Source organism: Limulus polyphemus, unplaced genomic scaffold (assembly GCF_000517525.1).
Source record: "Limulus polyphemus unplaced genomic scaffold, Limulus_polyphemus-2.1.2 Scaffold13488, whole genome shotgun sequence".
Classification (NCBI taxonomy): Eukaryota; Metazoa; Arthropoda; class Merostomata; order Xiphosura; family Limulidae; genus Limulus; species Limulus polyphemus.
In genome coordinates this window covers 2,780-8,659 of record NW_013679098.1, presented here as the reverse complement: position 1 = coordinate 8,659, position 5,880 = coordinate 2,780, and the positions used below count along the sequence as shown (strand labels likewise).

General features: G+C 31.0%; 1 long non-coding RNA gene across 1 annotated transcript in view; it reads left to right on the top strand.

Moving 5' to 3' along the window:
- Positions 1 to 720: 720 nt before the first annotated feature.
- The window catches only part of LOC106477229, a 7,070-nt gene continuing 1,910 nt past the window's right edge, over positions 721 to 5,880 (top strand). Inside the window, exons 1-2 of the long non-coding RNA XR_001291972.1 lie at positions 721 to 901; positions 2,176 to 2,293. This is a non-coding gene — a long non-coding RNA (uncharacterized LOC106477229). The remainder of the gene's footprint in view (positions 902 to 2,175; positions 2,294 to 5,880) is intronic.

Here is a 5,880-nt window from a genome sequence, read left to right as displayed (position 1 = left end):
TCACTTTGTTAACATTCTACCAATCACATGGTATGAAACATTTGTTTATAGCAGTTAGTTCACTTTGTTAACATTCTACCACAGTCATTATAAAATGACTAATGTTAGATATTAGATTTGTTTATAGTTCACTTTGTTAACATTCTACCAATCACATGGTATGAAACATTTGTTTATAGCAGTTAGTTCACTTTGTTAACATTCTACCAATCACATGGTATGAAACATTTGTTTATAGCAGTTAGTTCACTTTGTTAACATTCTACCAATCACATGGTATGAAACATTTGTTTATAGCAGTTAGTTCACTTTGTTAACATTCTACCACAGTCATTATAAAATGACTAATGTTAGATATTAGATTTGTTTATAGCAGTTAGTCTACTTTGTTAACATTCTACCAATCACATGGTAAGAAACATTTGTTTATAGCAGTTAGTTCACTTTGTTAACATTCTACCACAGTCATTATAAAATGACTAATGTTAGATATTAGATTTTTTTATAGAATTTTAAAAAGCAGAAGACTTCTAACAGATTTCAAAATTAGTTTGTAATAAAAATTGTTAATAAGTGACAAATACATTTTGAAATATTGTGATTAACCATGTGAAGAGATTAATATTTGTTTTTGGTACATTTTAGTTGAGATGAATAATGTCTAAATGAACAAAGGCTTGTGAATGGTGCAAATTAAGCAAAGCATAATTTGTTCTCACCAACAGGTTAAAGAATGGTGAAGAAGTTTCATCAGATGATCATATAAAACTAAGTGAAGATGATGATGGTAATGTGCAATTAATCATTGATAGTTCTATCCCAGAGGACACTGGGAAATATGCAGTATTTGCTGTGAATGAAGCTGGAGATGTCAGCACTGTTGCCAAACTAACAGTTAAAAGTGAGGGTTTGAAATCTAATTACATAAACATAAAATTAAAGGTTAATATACTGTTACTCTATAACTATAGTGATGTCAGTTTCTCTATTTTATTTGAATTAAACAAGCTATTATGGACTTTTGTGTAAGTGTAAAGTCTAACATATAATGCTAAGAAACAAGATATACCTTGAGTGGGATATATATATATAATAATACCTCATTTAATACCTCAAGAAAAGTTCCAGAAAACAGAGCTCTACATGAATCGGCTCTAAACAGGGTCATTTTAACATTGCATATATGGAGATATGTAACTGAAGGCATTGTTTCTTACCTGTGAATGATGTATAAGTGCTTTGTTTAGGTACTGGTAAATTTAGCATAAATTACTCACTATAATATTGTCGTTGCTGGAAAAAAGCAAATTTGTATTAGCCTTCAATCTTATTTGGTTACAGAGCCATCAAATAGAAATTCAGACCCCTCCTGCCATGCCCACCTGTCACATCTTCTCTTTCAGGATTTGTCAATACGTGTAGTTTTCTCTCACATTTAATAACTATATTAGTTAGAACAATAGACAGACAAGGTGTTCGTCTATCACGTTGTTTTCTGTACAGATATTTGTTTCCTAAGAAAATGTTGGTTTTTTTTCCCATGGGTACGATACTGTGCAGATGAATGACATTTTATATTGCGTCACTAGAAATGTCAAAAAAATTGTGATTGTTATGGGACATCGGCTGATTTTTGCATGTTATTATTCTGTGTTCTTTATTGCATTATTTTATTGAATAAAAATTATTTAGTGAACTACTACCACTAGCTAAATTGGGGTCTTACTGTTTATATAGACACACACAGAGAGCACATGTTAAAAGTTGTGTAAACTCACGATTTTTATGTCTATCTGAAAGTGATTAGAAGAATTTGATTATTAAACCAAATATTTGTAAACTTGTATTTTGATTGGATCAGAGTTGTTTTACTTTAATCATACTTTCTAGCAGAACTGGTTAGATAATAATAAAGTGAATTTTTTTGTGCCACTGTATATTTTTCTGTCAAGTGTGGTCTTCTGCAAAGTATTTCTAAAAAGTTTAGATATTTAACTTTTCTAAGTTCATATTGTGACTTGTTTTTGCTTGAATGTTCTAAATATGTTTTGAGCTAAAATGCTTTAATTAGGTTATCCAATTTGGTTTTGTTTTGAAAGGTTAATATAAGGTTAACATAAAAGGTTATGTGTTTCAACTTAAGAGTTCTGAATACAAATCAATTACAATATGTAGATCCCTCAGTGCATAAACCAGAAATTAAGGATGGATTGAAAGCAACAGAATTTATAGAAGATCATCCAGGTTGTCTAGAAATTCAGATTAGTGCTGAACCAAAAGCCAAAGTCAAGTGGTGAGTGAATACTTATTTACTTTCTTGTATGAAAGAAACATCACATTGGTGTTGATTCATTAATTAGGTAAAGAATAATATTTTACCATACAGCTGTAATCAAGCATTTTGAAGGAATATCAGGTAATAAAGTTAATACAACTAGACATTGGAAATCTTTATGAAGCCTAAGAACAGTTTTTTTTTAACCAATGATTATATTAGAAGGTTTTGAAATATTCTTGTACTATATGTCCTTGAAGTTCAAATTAGCATGTTTAAAAGAAAAGAGTTGGTTTATACACATGTTCAAGGACAAGGATATAAAACATTTTTGGATGTTATATACAGTAGTGTACAAGTTTATTAACCAATGATTATATTAGAAATTTTTGAAATATTCTTGTACTATAAGTCCTTGAAGTTCAAATAAGCATGTTTAAAAGAAAGGAGTTGGTTTATACACATGTTCAAGGACAAGGATATAAAACATTTTTGGATGTTATATACAGTAGTGTACAAGTTTAATAGAACATTCCAATGCTCCTCTATTTTAATATGCCTATAAAATGAAACCATTGCGATGTTGGACAAAGCAACAAATTGACAAGTTACTGATTTTCTCACTTTATCCATGATTTTTATATACTACACATATAATTAACACGTAGCTACAAATAATTAAATGAAGTATATTTTTTAAAAGTTTCTCAAAATGTCTAACCTAAATACGAAGCAGTGCAACATTATCACACAAGTAATGGTTGGAGACGGCTTTAATGGGTAATGAAGAAAAACTTTATTATATAAGTTTAGCATAACAGCAAATGTACAACGTTTCGACAACGTTTTATCATCAGCAGGTACCATTAAACATCATCATTATACTTATATTCAAGTTTTTCTTCATTACCCATTCAAGCCGACTCCAACCATTATTAGTCTCAAAGTGGGTTCATCGTCATCGAATTATCACACAAGATTATCTTTCATTTCTATACTAATCACTGACAAAAATTTAAATTTTTTACATTCTGAGCTTTTCATATAGGTATATACAGCTAATATAGTGTAATGCTGCAATTAAAATGTCAAAACAGGGAGAGTTAACACCGTTTGACAGAGTCAAATTCTGGTAGGAGTTTAAGAAAAGCTGCAAAGACCTTGGCTGTTCACCATATACTGTGAAGTACATATTAGACAAAAAGAAAGAAACACAGTCCTGTAACATCAGACAAGATAGGAGGAGAAAAAAGCTCATTAAGAAAGATGTTAAATGTCTAAAAGTCGGTTCCTGGAAAACTGAAGGAAAATTACAGAAAACCTTGCTGCTGGCATAAACAAGTCATGCACAGGTAAAGTTTCAAGAAATGCAGTCTCACGAATACTGCAGAAATTTGGCCTTTTGAGAGAAGTAACAGTAAGGAATTCCTTACTACACAAAGAGACTAGATTTTGTGAATTATTATGTATTCTGGAATTTGAACAGTAGTACAAGGTGCTTTAGACATTCAAAATTTCAGCTATTCTGTTCCTATCTGCCTTTTCTTTTTGCCAAAAAGTCCATGAAAGGTTGCAGAAGTAGTTCATTGTGCTGAACGGTCAAGCATGCAGAAGGCTCCGAGATGGTTTAGACATCTTCACGAAGTTTATAAAACCATAGCTCAGCATAAATATCACAGTATATTAGTTTATGATTTTCTCAGGAAAGAAGCTGACTTGAGATAATTTAATATTTTAAGGAGATAATGATCCTGAACATAATTTCAAGATACTTGAGCTTTTTTTGGCAAACAAAGAAAGCTCAGATTTCTAAGAAATGAAATTGCTAACACAAAGTCCATACCCATGGAACAAGTCTGGGATTTGCTGGACCCAGTGCTTGACGAAAGTACTATATCTACTAAAGAAATCCTCTGGGAACAGCTAGCAAAATGGAATCAAATTGCAGAAGAAACTTTGAGAAAATACATAAGGCACAATGTCACAAAGATGCCAAGCTATTATTGATATTAAAGGTGGCCACACTAAATATTAGCATTAAAAACACATAGAAGTCTTTTTCATATTAATTTTATTATAGTTTTTTTAAATTAATTTGTAGCAATTACAAGTTGATTTCTAATCAGAAGAACAATGGTAATAGCAAACAATCGACACTTTGTTTTCAGTAATGTATGTTAATTCTTCGGACGTTTCGGAATATTCATATTCCATCTTCAGCAACTGTATTAATTAATCGATAGTATTAAATACATATATTCATTCAGTTGGAAAATTTATAGTAGCATAAGTTGAAAGAAAACACAAACAATCTAAAACAACAACAACCAGCAGGATTTAAACAGGCAATAACAAATTTTAACAATTATATTACGAAACTAGTGTGATAAAGAAGAAGAAGTATAGAGATAACACTGTATAGTTGACAGTGTGCTAGGGATATTTATAATAGGCTTAGCTGGAAAGAAGTTGTGTTATTGTTTAGAGTGGGGCGTTTGTTTAAAATTAACAAGCTTTCTTTGATAAGAAGTTCTGTGTTGGATGAATCAGTCTAAATTAATTTAAAATTGTTAATCAGAATAGGGTGGTTGTTATTTTCAATATGTAAGTGGATTGCTGATTCAGTTGGATTTGATAGTCTATTACGAGTCCTACTCAATATTCCCATATGTTCACAAACTCGTAGGTGTAATTGGCGTGTGGTCCAAAACATCCAAAGAATAAACGTGAAAACAAAGTGTCGAATTTTTGCTATTACCGTCGTTCTACTGATTGTTATCAAATTCTGATTGCCATCGAACGAATCTGTTGCAAGTTGATTTCTGTAGCAAATCAATGATTATTGTGTGTAAAACTCATAAAATGACAGTTGTTGAGATGTTCTAATAATTTGCTCACTGCTATTCATATTGAACAGTAAGGCAGAACACATGTTGTGGAGGTGTACAACATTAAGGATATTGCAGCATTTTCTGTAGATGTAAAACATTAAGGTGTAATATCATGTTATTTATGCATGCAAAAGTAGACAATGTTAAACATGTGTACACTAGCAAGGGCATGTTCTTTACAAAGACAGTGGTATAGCTATTTATAGCTGTAATAAAAGATGTGTACTAGAAAGCTCCATTGTATATGATAATGGATGAAATACTAGAAGGTATGATGTGTACTAGAAAGCTGCATTGTATATGATAATGGATGAAATACTAGAAGGTATGACATGTACTAGAAAGGTTCATTGTATATGATAGTGGATGAAATACTAGAAGGTATGACATGTACTAGAAAGGTTCATTGTATATGATAATGGATGAAATACTAGAAGGTATGACGTGTACTAGAAAGCTACATTGTATATGATAATGGATGAAATACTATAAGGTATAATGTGTACTAGAAAGCTACATTGTATATGATAATGGATGAAATACTAGAAGGTATGATGTGTACTAGAAAGCTACATTGTATATGATAGTGGATGAAATACTAGAAGGTATGACGTGTGCTAGAAAGCTGCATATGTATATGATAATGGATGAAATACTAGAAGGTATGACGTGTGCTAGAAAGCTGCATATGTATATGATAATGGATGAAATACT